The 16711-nt window shown below is 35.2% G+C and overlaps 1 long non-coding RNA gene across 1 annotated transcript in view; it reads left to right on the forward strand.

Annotated features, from left to right (window-relative positions):
- LOC111092422 overlaps positions 1–16711 on the forward strand; it is a 73740-nt gene that overhangs the window by 35771 nt on the left and 21258 nt on the right. The gene's annotated exons all lie outside the window — the stretch shown is intronic.

Below are 16711 nucleotides of genomic sequence, written 5' to 3' on the forward strand. Positions count from 1 at the left end.
TTATTGTAGATTTATAGTAAGTCCTGAAGTTGAGTACTGTCAGTTCTCCAACTTTGTTTTTCTTCTTCAATACTGAGTTGATTATTCTGAATTTTTTATGTTTATATATAAAAATTAGAATCCACTTACTGATATCCAAGAAGTTAGATTTCAACTAGGATTTCAAGTCAGTCTATAGATCAAGTTGAGAACTGACATTGAGACAATTTTGAGTCTCTCAATACATAAATATGGAATAACTCTCCATTTATTTAGTTCTTTGGTTTCTTTCATCAGAGATTATAGTTTTCCTTTATAGAACTTGAATATATTTTGCTGGATTTGCCTCTAAGTATTTCATGGGGAGGCAGTAAATGGTAATGTGTTTTTAATTTCGAATTTCACCTTTTCATTACTTGTATATAGGAAAAGGGTCAACTTTTATCTATTAAACTTGTGTCCTACAGCCTTGCTATAACTCCTTATCAGTGGCAAGAGTTTTTGTCAATTCTTTTGGGTTTTCTACATAGACAATCATGTCATCAGGAAACAAAGGCAATTTTATTATTTTTCCTTCTCAAACTGCCTATGCTTTATTTCCTTTTCTTATCTTACTGCATTAGCTAGGTAGCACAGTGTAGGAAAAGAATGGTGAGGGAGGATATCCTTGGCTTGCTCCTAATTTCAGCAGAAAACTGAATTTCTCACCATTAAATGCAAAATTTGCTTGTAGGTTTTCAGGAGATATTGTTTACAAGCTGAAGAAGTTTCTCTCTTTTTCTAGTTTGCTGAAAGTTTTTTACCATGAATGAGTATTGCATTTTGTCAAATGCTTTATTTTCATTTATTGATATGGTCATGTAAATTTGCATCTTTAGCTTCGTGTTGGGTCTCCTTGAATACATAGGATGAATCCCACTTGGTTGAAGTGTATAATTTTTATATATATATATATATATATATATATATATATATATAGTAGGATCTAATTTGATAATATTTTGTTGAGGATTTTTGCATTATACTAATTAAAGATATTGGTCTCTAGTTCTCTTTGTAATGTCTTTTTCTTGGTTTGGCATTAGAGTAATGCTGGGTCTCATTAAGTAAGTTAGGACTAATGGACTCTGCTTCTATTGTCTGGGAGAGAGTCTAGGGAAATGATAAAATGTCTTCATTAAATTTTGGGTAAAATTCATCAATGAACCCATTTGGGCTTGGTACTTTCCATTTGGGGACATTATTATTTATTTATTTAATTCCTTTAATAGATATAAGCCTATTCCAATTGTCTATTTCTTCTTGTGTGAGTTTTGGCAGATTGTCTTTCAATAAGTTGGTCCATTTCAACTATGTTATCAAATTTGTGGGTATAGAGTTATTTATAATATTTATTTAATATCTTGTTAATGTCCATGGGATCTGTAGTGATGTCCCTTTCTTTAGTTTTGATATTAGTAATTTGTATCACCCCTGCCTTTTTTTTTAATCTTGCTAAAAGTTTATTGATTTTACTCATCTTTTCAAATAATCATCTTTGGTTTTATTGATTTTCTCTATTGATTTCCCACTTTTAATTTTATTGATTTCTGCTCTAATATTTTTTAAATATTTTTTATTGAAGTTTGATTTGCCAACATATAGTATAACACCCAGTGCTCAACCCCCCAAGTGCTCTCCTCAGTCTTTCTTTTTCCTGCTTACTTTGGATTTAATTTGTTCTTGTTTTTTTCCTAATTTCTTAAAATGGAAGTTTATTGATTTTAATCTCTTCTTTACTAACATATATCTTCAATGCTATGAGTTCCCCTTTAAGATCTGCTTTGTTGTATTTCACGAATTTTAATAAGTTGTGTTTCCATTTTATTTTAGTTCAAATATCTTTTAATTTCTAAGGTTAAGTTATCTTGAGATTTCTCCTTTAACCATTGTGTTATTTAGGAGTATGTTGTTTAATCTTTAAGTACTTTAGAATTTTCTTTCTGTTATTAGTTTCTAATTCAACTCCATACAGTCTGAGAGTAGACACTGTATGATTTCTGTTCTTTTAAGTTTGTTAAGGTATGTCTTATGGTCCATAATGTGATCTATATTGACTAATGTTCCATGTGAACTTGAGAAGAATGTCTATTCTGCTGTTGTTAGTTGAGGAAATCTATACATGTATATTATAGCCATTTGATTGATGGTGTTGCTGAGTTCAACTATGACCTTACTGATTTTCTGCTTAATGGTTAGGTCCAAATTTGATAGAAGGGTTCTGAAGTCTCCAATATAATAGTGGATTCATTCATTTTTCTATGCAGTTTCACCACTTTTTACCTCACATATTTTGGTGCTCTGATGTTGGATAAATACATATTAAGGGTTGCTATGTCTCCTTGGAGAATTAATTATTTATTATTAAGTAATGCCTCTTTTTATCTCTGATAACTTTCCTTGCTCTGATATCTGATCTCTCTGAAATTAATATAACTACTCCTTTCTAGTTTTGATGAGTGTTAGTGTGGTGTATCTTTCTCCATCCCTTTTTTGATTCTGTCTGTATCTTTTTATTTAAAGTGTGTTTATTTTAGAAAGTATATCATTGGATTTTATTTTTAGATCCACTCTGGCAACTTCAGTCTTTTAAATGGTATATTTAAATCATTGACATTAAAAGTGATTATTGAGGACAGCCTGGGTGGCTCAGTGGTTTAGTGCTGCCTTTGGCCCGTGGCCTGGTCCAGGAGACCCAGGATCAAGTCCCACATCGGACTCCCTGCATGGAGCCTGTTTCTCTCTCTACCTGTGTCTCTGCCTCTCTCTCTCTCTTTCTGTGTCTCTCGTGAATAAATAAATAAAATCTTTTTTTTTTAAAGATTTATTTATTTCTTAGAGACAGAGAGAGAGAGAGAGAGAGAGAGGCAGAGACACAGGCAGAGGGAGAAGCAGGCTCCATGCAGGGAGCCTGATGTGGGACTCGATCCCGGGTCTCTAGGATCAAGCCCTGGCCCGAAGGCGGCTCTAAACCGCTGAGCCACCGGGGTTGCCCCAAATAAAATCTTTTTAAAAAATAAAATAAAAGTGATTATTGATGTAGTCAGATTGATATCTACCATATTTCTTGCTGTTTTCTATTTGTGGCATTTGTTTTTTGTTCTTATTTTTTGTCCTCTACTCTCTTCCTGCCTTTTGTTATTTTAATTGAGCATTTTTATTTTTCTATTTTCTCTCCTTTCTTCATATATCAATAATACTTCTTTTTTGGTGTTTTGTGGGGTATTTTTTACTTGTTTTGTGATTACCCTAGAGTTTGCAAGTATATATGTATATTTTTTTTTTACAAATATATATCCCTAGAGTTTGCAAATATATATTTATATATATTTATATATTTATAAGTGTGTAAATATATACATATATATTTACAACTAATCCAAATCTACTTTTCAGATAATACTCTACTACTTTAAGGGCATTGCAAGTGACTTATGATAACAAAATATTCTTAATTCCTCTCTCCTTCCCCTATACTATTGCTATTATTTTTTCCACTTATGCATTAACATATACATTAGTTTACACACACACACATATATGCACACATTTATGTACACATTAATGATATATCTAACATATATATTATAAAATACTAATGAAATACTATATATCCTAATATATATAATACTATATACATATATATGATAGTAATATATATATACTAAAACTAATTTGTATACACTAATACAATATACTAATATTTATTTTATAAACTAATACTATATTATACCATAGTACATAAATATATGTTATATAATACATTTTTGCTATTATTATTTTGAATAAGCTGTCATTTGTTAGACCAATTAAGAGTTAAAAAATAAAGTTTTATTTTTAATCCTTAGATGCTCTTTCTTTATTTAGATCTGAGCTTCTGACGTCTATTATTTTCTTTCTCTCTGAAGAACTTTTAATATTTTTTATAGGAGATCTGGCAGCAAATTCACTTAATTTTTGTTTTCTGAAAAAGTTTTCCTCTCATCCTCACTGAAGGATAATTTCATAGGGTACAGAATTCAAGGTTGATTTTTTTTCCCCTCAACACTTTAAATATTTCAATCTACTCTTTTCTTACTTTCATGATTTTAGAGGAGAAGTCAGATTTAATTCTTATCTTTGTTGCTCTATAGGTACGTTTTTTTTTTCTTTGTCTCCTTTCATGATTTTTTCTTTGATTTTCTGTAGTTTGAATACGATGTTTCTAGATATAGTTTTGGAGGGACATTTATTCTGCTCAGTATTTTCGGAGCTTCCTGGATCTGTGATCTGGTGTCTAGCATAATTAGAGGAAATTCTCAATCACTGTAACTTCAAATACTGCTTATGTTCCTTTCTTCTTTTTCTTCTTTTGGTATTTATATTAATTTTGTGTTATACTTTTTGTGGTTGTCCCACAGTTCTTAGATATTCTGTTCCATGTTTTCCCATCTTTTTTTTTCTCTTTGCTTTTTAATTTTAGGAGTTTCTATTGATATACCCTGAAGCTCAAGGACACTTTCTTTAGTCACATCTAGTCCACTAGTGAATCCATCAAAATAATTCTTCATTTCTTTTTTTTAAGACTTTTTTTTATGATAGTCACAGAGAGAGAGAGAGAGAGAGAGGCAGAGACACGGGCAGAGGGAGAAGCAGGCTCCATGCACTGGGAGCCCGACGTGGGATTCGATCCCGGGTCTCCAGGATTGCGCCCTGGGCTAAAGGCAGGCGCTAAACCACTGCGCCACCCAGGGATCCCTAATTCTTCATTTCTGTTAGTGTTTTTGATGTCTAGTATTTCTTTTTTATTCTTTCTTATAATTTCCATCTCTCTGCTTACATTATTCATGTGTTCTTGCATATTGTCTCCTTTTTCCATTGCAGCCCTTACTTAGCATCTTAACCTTGGTTGTTCTAAAGTCATAGTCTGATAATTCTACATCCCTGGCATATCTGACTCTGGTTCTGATGTTTATTCGTTCTCTTCAAACTGTGTTTTTGCCTTTTAGCATGCCTTACAATTTTTATTGACAGGTAGACATGATGTACTGGGTAGATGGGATTGTCAGGGATATACAGGCCTTTAGCAATGTAATGGTAAGATGTAGGGGGAGAGGAGGCATTCTATTGTCCTATATAATTAGGTCTCAGTCTTTCCTAGGTCACTGAGCTATAACTTCATCAGTTCATATCATCGTATCAGCATCTCTCTCTCTCTCTCTTTACTTCACTAGAGGTACAGGAAGGCTAGAGTGGGCTGGAGTTTAATATTTCCTTCTCTCAGGTTGGGTAGGCTCTGATAAAACCCCAATAGTTTGAAATATAATCCAAATAGGATCTCTTGAGAAGGCTTGTTAAGCACAATAAAACACCTTTACATGTTTGAAATGGTTCCTTTTCTTTTCCCCTTATCAGAATAATGATAGTATTTTCTCCCAACTTTACTATGAAAACTGGAGAGTTTTGTGAGGTAAAACTCACAAAAGTATGGGTAACCTCTGATGACTGAGTGTCTCTGGAGTTTGATCTTTCAGAGTTGTCTACATGGAGCCTCCAGCAATTTGTCAACTACGGTTCAGATTTTCCTATCCTGGTGGTACTGGTTCCCACAGAAAGTTCTGTTCTGGTAAATCGAGTTCTCTGTACCTGTTCATCTTTCTCTCTAATTTTCTTGACAGTGGTTTTCCCTGTTGCTTCACTTCTCTGAGTGATCTAGGAAAAGTTGATTCTTCAATTGATTTAGCTTTTTGCTTGTTATGTTCTTAGATCTTTACATGTCAAACCAGAAACTCTAAGTCCCTAAAAACTTCTTTTTCCTTTCAAACAGTTTTGTATATCCATGCTGTAAACTAGAGAAGGGCAGAAATGGCCAAAGAGTGATGATTAACCTAACCTGGATTCAGAGTAGCAAGAATAATAGTTTTACTGAGAGAAGTAGCTCATGAGAAGGTCAGATATTTGAGGAATTTTATTTTCTTCATGGTATTAGCATTACTACTTTAGATAGAGACATTTACTGAATTGTCTTCCTTCCTTCCATCCATCCTTCCTTCCTTTCTTTCTTTACTTATTTTTCTTTCTTTTTTCTTGAGCTGTATTTGTCTTAGTTTTGGTTTCTCAAAGTTGATCCTGCATTTGGACATGTGATACCAGTGGATAGTAGATACTTTGCTCACAAGGTCCTAAATGCTATACTTGAGTAATACATTGTTAAAAATGCAAAACATTGGGGTGCCTGATTGGCTCAGTCAGTTAAGCATCCAACTCTTGATTTCACTCAGGTCATGATCTCAAGATCCCAAGATTGAGCCCTGTGTCAGACTTCTGTGCTCAGTGGGGAGTCTGTCCCTCTCCCTGCTCTCACACACACACACTCTCTAAAATAAATAAATAAAGCTACCAAAAAATGCAAAACATTGCAATCTATTTGCTTAATTAATACATGTAATTCTATTAAAAAATAAGAACTACAAGATAAGGAATAACAGTAAATTTGGGCAAAGTAGCACTTAAACACTTAAGTATAATTTGACCTGATTCTAATCAATCTTTTAATGTTATTTTCTTCACTTCATCCCCCACCTCCATTCTTTATTTCAAAGGAAAGCTTATTAGTTCTTATATCAGCACAGTTGGGCTGCAAACACACCTCTTTGCATCCACATAGAGTTCACTTCATAGCTATAAACTATGTGAAATATCCACTGTCACCTCACTGCAGAGTTGTTACTTAACCATTTTGTTTCGTTGTTCTTGTTGTTCAAACTGAGATTCTGGGATACAATACATTGTAAAAGGCCTTGTATTTGAAAATCATAGAATGCTATAGCCATTTTTAGTTACTCAAATATGTCTCCTTTGAATTATTCAAATATGCCAAGCATGTTCAGACCTCAGGCTTCTTTGTATGCTGTTCTCTTTGCTTAGAACATTCTTTCTCCAGATATCCACAAAATTATGTCTTTGTATTATTTAGTTAACTCTCAGAAGATCTCAGAGATCTTCCCTGATCAAACTAACATAGAAGGAAAACTCACTTTCTCTTTCTTTAAATTATACTATTTGTTCATAGAAACAAAACACACTATTGAAAATATCAATTGTTTTTTGTGTGATGTCTCTTCTATACTGGTGGTATCTCAGTCCCTTTTCTGTAGCACTGTATGCTCATTGCCTAACAGAATGTGTCTGGCAGAGAAGATGCTCAGTAAACTCTACAGAATGAATGGATGCTTCTTCCAACTATCTTTTCTGCTATGTACACTGATATAATGTCACATCATCTTTCTACTTTGATGAATTCTAGGTAAAATAAAAGTATGCCTATTCATTTATTCTTAGTTCATTGTCTACTTATTAGGGTGCATAGCAGCCTAGCTCCAGCCATGGAATCCTGCCAAAATCTGCTGTTTGGCTTAGGGCATTCTCTTTGGGAGGCTGAAAGTTCAGTCCAGCGTTATTGCTGGTATTTTTGAATTTGTACATGATTATGATGTATTGATACTATAATCTGTAATCATTGTAATGACTTCAGTATACTGTCTAAATATATATGGTCAAATGAAAGGAACATTCTAGATATTAACAGGGTGAAAATTTTCTTATATGCTTTGTATTTTAAAATTTTATCCATTAAAATATAAATGTGTGTGTGTATTATTGTAGGAAGAAAATACTTTATTAATGATTGTGAAAACTGTTAACTTTATATATAAAAGTAATTATTACAAACTCAAATAGTTGAATAAATAGAATAATATATTTGCAGTTAATTTAAGAGTACTAGATAACTCATGCAGAAGTACCTAATATTATGGAAAACATGGTTCTATATGGAACAATATTTATGAAAAATATAAATAGTAGTAATTGGCAGAAAAATAGAGGTAAGTACTTGACATAACTCTAATAATTCGATGTACTAGTACTTCTCATGTTAATCAAAGAATATTTTTTAGTTACTTAATTCCACTTAGGCTCTAAAACTTATTTTAAAGACATCCTATTTATGAATTTTCACATCTATGTAGATGAATCAAAAGCCAAAATTTAATGAGAAGGGAAATTTTAAAAATCTTATACAAATTGCATGGTAAATTACTTCAATTCAAAACAATAAAGAATATAAAGAGCATAAAGAAGGGAAATATTAGAAGAAAATATGGTTACCTCAAATACCATAATTTTTCATTAATCAAATTTTAAAACAACAAATATTACAAAATTGAATAAGATATTCTCTTACAGTTCTGGTTCTCGGAAAAGAAAAGCTAACAAAATAGATGGTCAACAATACTGAAATAGCTACCCATTTTCAAACTAAAAGTTTGGTAGTTCATTGGAATAATAATGAATTTCAGTAGACCTCTGCTCTGCTTGCTTACTGAGAGATTTTTGTAGCCCACATAGTTAACAGAGTGAACTTCCTTGAAGAAATAATCATAGAAGAGAAAATAAGTTTTAATCTAATGTCATGTAGTTGATGTTTACAAGGAAACAAATGGGGTGTAGGCTTTAAGTAACTAAGAAGTTTCAAGCATGCATTGCTTTTTTACCAACCATCAGCTACATATTCAAAAAGCAATTATAGCACAGGATGAAATTAAAAAAAAAATTGTGGCTTCAGCAAGAATATACTGGGGGCATTTACACCCTCTTTTTTCCAGCCAGACCTACACTATATAACACATAATAGATTTGAGCCCTGCTTCATCATGTATCCATGAAAAATAAACAAAATGACTGTGGCAATTACAAGCTAGAAGAACGTCTTGAACAAAAGAAAGGTTCAATAATTTATTTACAGTTAATTACAACAACATAGCAGGACCTATGAAATCAACAGTTTCTTACAGAAAATATAGTGATCCTGATGGAAACTGCTAAAGAAGCAACCAAACAGAAGTGTTTGAAAACTGCATGAATATTTTACATCCTATCTGCTGCAAAGATTGCATTATTACCCTACTCAGGTAACATGATAAAATTAATAGTAAATAAAATTGAAGATACAGATAATATATCAAAGGTAATTTTGTTGCCTTGAACAACAATCACATTGTTTTTATCTCTGTATTTCTGGATCTATGGTCTAAGGGTAGGTTTTTCCCAGTAATTGTGCAAAACAACAGTAGAAGACAGAGTAGGAGAAAAAATTTTAAAAAATTTAAGGATTTGAAACTTTTACCAAGTGTCATGAACAATCCTTGGAGGGATTCAGCAGGAAGATGAAACTATTTGACTTATATTGTCATGTGGAACACAGACATTCTGGGGGTCGGATATTGGAGGTGCAAAGGAGAATACTAAGACTACTGCAGTTGTCCAGAAAAAAAAAAAATTATAGTGCCTAGTCCAGAGAAGCAGCAGAACAAGTAGTAAGAAGTGATCAGATGCAGAATATATTTTGAACATAATTTTTTTTTAAAGATTTTATTTATTTGTTCATGAGAAACACAGAGAGAGAGGCGACACATAGGCAGAGGGAAAGAGGCTCCTGCCTGCTGTGGGACTGGATCTGGGATCATGACCTGAGCCAAAGGCAGATGCAACCACTGAGCCACCCAGGCTTCCCAAACATAATGAAAACACTGAACTTAACAAACATGATTCATGATGCATAATAAAAGGCAATTTCATTTTATCTCCCACCATCTATTTAAAATGGAAGAAAATTTGGCATACCCATTACTTTCCTATCTCACAATTTACCATGGTGGTCTCTATCACTTTAAGGTCTTAGTACACTCTTTATCTTTAATATTGTGTTATATGAAGGTATAACAGAGAAGGCACATTGATTGATTTAATATGATAGTGAAGATAAGAAATACAAAATCAGACATTGCTCCTAGGTATTTTTAACTTTTAAAAATGAGTGAAAACTGTCCCAAATCGGGAAGGCTTAGGGAGAAGCAGGGTAATTGAGAAGTAGTGAGTCTAAAGCAAGAATTTAGGACTTCAACTTTCATTAAGATGTAAAAAGCTGCAAAGAATGTTGCTCCCAACCTAACTATGAAAAAAGCTGAATACTACCATTTTCTTGAGCCCATCATTGAGTGAAGTCTCAAGGCAACTGAGTAACTTATATTTCAAAAAGAAGCCTGCTTATGGAAGGCAAGACACAAGCTTAAAGCATGGGATAAAGAGATGGCCACCGTACAAGTGAATAAGATTAAATTAGTTAAAGTTTTAATGAATTGCTAAGGTCTAAGTATGGGATAATGTGTAAGTTTGAAATGACTGGAGACCCCAGACACAAGGGGAGTTAATATTCGTTCCACATCTCTTCATACACACTTCCACTGGGTGCTCATGAGAAACATTGGTTTGTTTTAGGTTCAATTGTGTCCCCCAGAGAAAAATGCTGAAATCTTAACTCCCAGGACCGTAGAATGTGACCTTATTGGGATCTAGGGTTGTTACAGATGTACTTAGTTTTTTTTTTTTTTAATAATTTATTTATTCATTCATGAGTAACGGGGGGGGGGAGAGAGAGAGAGAGAGAGAGAGAGAGAGAGGCAGAGACACAGGTCAAGGGAGAAGCAGGCTCTATGCAGGGAGCCTGATGTGGGACTCAATCCCAGGTCTCCAGGATCATGCCCTGGGCTGAAGGTGGCGCTAAACCTCTAAGCCACCCAGGCTGCCACAGATGTACTTAGTTAAGATGAGATCATACTGGAATAAGATGCACCCTCAATCCAATGACTGATTTCCTCAGAAAAAGAGGAGACATGCACAGAGAATGCCATGTGATAGCAGAGACAGAAATTGGAATGATGGAGCTCAAAGCCAATGATCGATAGCCATAATCAGAGGCTAGAAAGAAGCAAGGAAGGATTCTAGCCATAGTCTCAGAGGGAGTATCGGCTCTGTTAACACTTTGACTTATCCTTCTAATCCCCATATTCATGAAAAAATACATTTCTTTTGTTTTAATTCACTTGGTTTGTGGTACATTGTTTCAGCAGCCCTAGAAAACTGATAGAGGGGGTGAGGCAGGGAACCAAAGAATTCTTCCTGGTGGCACAGGCATGGGAGGATGATAGATGGCTACTGGAAAGGAGCAGGTGTGGAAAGCTTTATACACCTCCCCAGGTCTCCTGCTCATCTTATGAGTTCAAGGATTTGAGGCCTGATCAAGGAAAAAGATATAACCATGAGGTGATAGTAGCACCAGTTAATAGAAGGGGATTTCTCTTACAGCTTGAGATCTTCCAGAGACGATGGCATGGGGTCACTACCCAGAAGGAGAATTGGAGAGACGCGATTAGAGAGGGAAGCTTGTGTCTAGGGTGATGAGGAATCCCTAAGTCAAAGAATTCCACAGCTTGGGTTTTTGTTTTTTTGGTTTTTTTTTATAGTCCCAAGGTCTGTTTTATCGGTGTCTAGCAGATGTTGGTTGCAGTTTCATGGAATATGCAAAAGCAGGTTCCAAATGGCTAAAAGTATGCTTATTTGGGCTATACTTAAAGCAATTGGATCAGTAAAAATTTGGGCTTAGCTCTGGCAGGGTTTTGAGATGATGATCCCAGCCTAGTGTGAAGTAAAATTAAGGACAATATATAGAGGCCATTTTTGGCTCATTTATATAACAAACTATGCCTTGGCACCATGTCGTTTTATAGTCCAAGTTATATTTTATTTCATAAAGCCTGAGCTTCGAGCCAACCATAAAGTATTATAATGACCCAGAATCGTGTAAGTCCACAAATTAGGATTTCAAAGTCTGTTTGCAGCTGGTCTGCCCATTCAGTGGGGGAAATTCAGAAGAGTAGATCAGAAAAAGAAAGATTTGTTTAATCATCTAGTAATAGAGTAACATTATGGCCCCTCTGGTACATGTCTCTGGCTCTCTGTAAAACTTGGTAAGTGTTCTACAGGCAGTATATTAGCAAGTACACAAAAGATCTCCCCCTCCACCTTTATCAGCCAATAAATAATGTAAGGCTGTGTTGTTATTTAACACCATGGGCCCTAAAGTGTGATAAGATTCAGCCCTGAGCTCCATTTTGTGGCCGATTTGTTTAATTTGTGTGGTAACAGTGTCCCAACAATTTGTGTGCGAAATGGCTATCTGAACTTCTTTTCTTCTTTTTTTCTAAGATTTATTTGTATTTATTTATGATAGACATAGAGAGAGAGAGAGAGGCAGAGACATAGGCAGAGCGAGAAAGCAGGCTCCATGCAGGGAACCCGAGAGGGACTCGATCCCGGGACTCCAGGATCGGGCCCTGGGCCAAAGGCAAGCGCGAAACCACTGAGCCACCCAGGGATCCCCTCTTTTCTTCTTTTAAATCCAAGGCATCTATCTGCTTAAATTGTTTTAGCATTAACCATAATTGCCAATAAAGAGGACTTATGTTTTTTAGAAGCCCCTTTAAAAATGACTGGGTAGATGCAGGATTCATTTTAGCCTTCTCTGGATGTGCCAAGTCATCATGCTACAATGCCATCTGTTGCCTGATAAGCTCACTCCCAAATCCTCAACTGGTAGAGGAGATCTTTAGTCTCAGCTAACATTTTTCACTATCTTCCCAGGCCATGATGAGACCTAATGTAGGCTGAACAGATTTCAAAGCCATAAAAATTCACATTAGCAAGGTGGATGCATCTGGGTCCAAAGTCTTCTCTGTGGGTCAACCCATCTTCTGCACTAATCATGCAAGATTCTTTAGAAAAGTACCATTTTTTTGCATCCAGTACTATAGCATCTGACTGTTGAAATTCAGACCCTGTTAGATGGAACTCCAGATAAATTCTACATAGCCAGGTAGCCCCTTTTATATTTATTTCCTGGTATAGTTCCTTAAGGAGAGATTGGGCCCCAGGATAAGAAGCAAAGGCTCCTCCAAGCTAGAATATTCACCTCTGTCTCCACGCTATACTTTTGTCTTTTCAGTCTTTATTATGCTGTGGGTGGTTACTGACAAAGCAGAGGGCAAATTATCCCAGTCACTGTCATGGTGATACAGTGCTGCTTTTTTGTCTAAAGATCACCAATTTTCCTTCCCAGGATCTTCTCACTCTTCATCATCTCCACCAGGACTTTGGGCTTCTACCTCCTCTCTGGGTGGCCTCCTGTGACACACTGGTACAAGCAAGGCCTAGCACATGTCTTATGGTTTGGCATAACAGCTACCACTTTGGAGTCCTGTGATAGATAGGGATATAAATTTATTTGTCTTCACTTAAAGTAACACTTTGGCTAGCTCAGCCCAAGGGTTAGGATTAGGTCTCAATATCCTTGTGCAGAGAAGCTATAATGATGACATCACAACTGCATAAATGAATATCACAGAGGCATGCTAGCTGCTTGCAAAGGCTACTCTTCCAACCATATTTAAGAGACTGGCCTCAGCCTCAAATCTGTACCTTATTGACTTGTTTACCTACCATACAAATTCCCAGAAATTAGAACATCCTGTCATCTCAGACTATCCCAAATCTCTGGCTTGGCTGTGAGGAATTCCTGCCACCATATTCTATTATGATGTGATTGGTGGTCAATCCTTGCTCTTGTGGCATGCAATCTTCCCTTTTCCTATTAAATGCCCATAGGTCTTAAAATGTCTAGTACCTACCTAGTGGGGAACCCAGGCAGAAACACTGACCACTTTACCTGGCAACTCAGTGCTTCTGATCCCATCTCTAGTCAGTTTTAATAATGTGGGTTCATTCAAATTCTGGTGTTACTGCTTGGCCAGACTACTGAGGCACAGTCAGAGACCATGAAAAATATAGAGGGTGATATGGCAGAGAGCAATACCACACAAGACTAACATGTAGGCAACCTAAATTAGGAGCCCCAATTGCTTAAGAATTTCCAGGATTAATTTGCCAAGTGATTCTTTTATTGAATGGTCATATGCCATATAAATTCCTTAATCATCACTAAAAATGACCTGATCCTCATTGCCTCATGTAATGAGTTCATCAGGGGCTGATTAAGGAAAAGTATATGATTACAAGGTAAATAACAAACAATTAGTTTTATTTAGATGGTTTTTTGACAGATTTTAATGTGGGGAGGTAGGGTGAGTACCTCACTGTATGAGAGCTTCCAGAGACAATGGCCCAGGACCACCACCTAGAAGAGGAAATGGACAGGGGAATTCTTGAGAGACAGAGAAACTGATGAGGATGTTTGTATGTCTAGATGATGCCATTCAGCAGCACAATGGAGAGTATGTAGGTCAAAGAATTCCAAAGGGCAACTGTGGCTTTGCATCTTTATAATCATAGTGTTTGTCTTATCTATGGCTAGCAGATTTTGAATGCAATTTTAAAGGGTGTGTAAAGCAGACAGGCTTTAAATCACTAAAAATATGCTGATTTGGACTGTATTTTTGAGCAACTTGTGCAAAAATTTGAGTTTGGTACTGGCAGGCTTTTGAGTTAACGGTGCCAGCCTGCTGTGATGAAATAAACAACATACAATCAATATACAGAGGACATCATTGGATAATTTATATTACACTCTCATCAGAAGCAAACCCATGGCTGCTGGAAGAGAGTAGCAAACTTTTTTGACCTAGGACACAGATAAAGAATGATTGCTTCCAAGGTACGTATAAAAGCAAAGTATTGGGAAAAAATTGGAAACCTTTCCAACTGAAGGACACACTGGAGTCCTTAGAGAAAGATGCTCAGAGAAAGCATTGTTGCTTGGAGAAAAGTGTAAGATAAATCCTCTACCTCTGAAAGAAGGACAGCAAATCATTCCTGGCTTAGGATTCTAAACCAATAATAGGCAGAGGTCTGTTGCCACTGGGGCAGTGACAATAAAGTCTCTCCCTTCCAAAATCAACTACAAATAAAAGCAGAGACTTCCTACCATGTAGAGGATTGGAGAGACACTGAGGAAGCCTTAAAACTGATATCCAAGCACAGCAAGAATTGAGGTGAAGGTAAGACTGAGGTTAGACCAGGGGGTCCATCAGAGGACTCTCCTATCCCTTGAATGAACCCAGTACTGAGTAACAAGCAATACATGTCTACTGCTGAGAGGAGGGAAGGAGCTTGGGAAGAATCCTCTATGTGGTTCAGACATGCAGGGAGGGTAGAAAACTTATAGTGGGGAAGGGATATTGATAAAAGCTCTCTGGTATTTTAGCCCCCACCCCAACCACAGGACAATAGAAAATCACTATTAGAAAATTTTGAACTCAGCAGTACACTAGGGATAGTAAGAGCAACAATAAAATCCAAAAATAGTTCAACTGCTGACTATGGATAAAATTTCCCTCAATATCTGCTATACTGTGTTCAGGAGTCAACAAAAAATTATGAGACACAAAATAAAGCAAGGGAAAACAAAACAAAACAAACAACCCCCCATACCTCATTGTCACGAACTGAAGCAATCAATACAACTAGACTCAGAGATGAATCAAATGCTGAGATTGTCAATCAGAGAGTTTAAAAATAACTATGATTAATATGCCAGATGCTTAGTGGAAAACACAAATAAACATATGAGAAAATTCAGGAGAGAAGTGATAGTCAAGTGAAAATGTTATAAATAAAGATACACATATGCACACACACACATAAACAATATCAGAAATAAAGAATTCTTTAGATGAGCTCCTCAGTAGATTTACTACAGGAGATTAAAAGAATCAGTGACGCAGAAAATAAGTCAATATACATTATTTTTAAATATTCTAACTGAAACACAAAGAGAAAAAGAGAGAAAATATGACAGTTCATCTAAGAGCTCTTGGATAATACTTAGTGATCAAATGTATACATGGAATTGAAATCCTAGGAGGCAAAGGTAAAATGGGCAGAAGAAACATTTGAAGAGACGATGATCAAGAATTTTCCAAAACTAACAAAATACATTAAACCAGAATCAAAGGAGTGCAAACAAAACAAAACAAAACAAACAAAACAAAACAAAACAAATCTGATAAATACCAAAGAAACAGACAAATAGTAAAACTGCTAAAAATCAAAGATAAATACAAAATCTTCAAAGCAGTCACAGGGAAAGGATTACATACAAAGGAATAAAGTAGTAAAAGCAATAGCAGAAATTAGGCCAATTCAAAAGACAACAGAGTGACATTTTCAGTACTAAAAAAAATACAGCAATCCAAAATCCTGTATAATATAAATAAAACATCCTTCAAAAATGAAAATGAGATAGAAAACCTCTCAGACAAAAAAAAGTGTATTCTTTGCTAGAGTATCTGAACTATACAGTGTTTAAGGAAATTCTTGAGGCAAGAGTATGATAATAGGAGTGTATAAGTGTTGAAACAGTAAAAATGAAGTAAAAACACATTTTTTTCTTATTTTTAATGACTAAGATTGATAATCATCCTAAATTTATTTCATTATGTCAATTTTGAATTTTACTAGTTATTCACATGGATGAATCAAAAAGTTTGTTGGATAAGCAAGTCTGAAGTTCAGGGGATAAATCAAAACTGAAAATATTATTGTGAGATAATAGAAAATACAAATATTGATCTTTGTCCCTAATTCCTGGTACAAAGCTCCTAAAGCCCTTGTAATATTCTAAGTGATATGAGTGCTAGGAGCATCTTTTGTTCTGATATTTGGTATCTGAGGCTCAGTAACCACTTGCAAGCATAGTACTTCAAAGTTTTTTTTTAATTTTCAAAATATGATTTCCTAGTCTCCATTATCTTCATAACTGGTATAATACCTGATTTACAGAGTTGTGCAATATTCTAAGTAG

Source organism: Canis lupus, chromosome 25 (genome assembly GCF_011100685.1).
Source record: "Canis lupus familiaris isolate Mischka breed German Shepherd chromosome 25, alternate assembly UU_Cfam_GSD_1.0, whole genome shotgun sequence".
Taxonomy (NCBI): domain Eukaryota; kingdom Metazoa; phylum Chordata; class Mammalia; order Carnivora; family Canidae; genus Canis; species Canis lupus.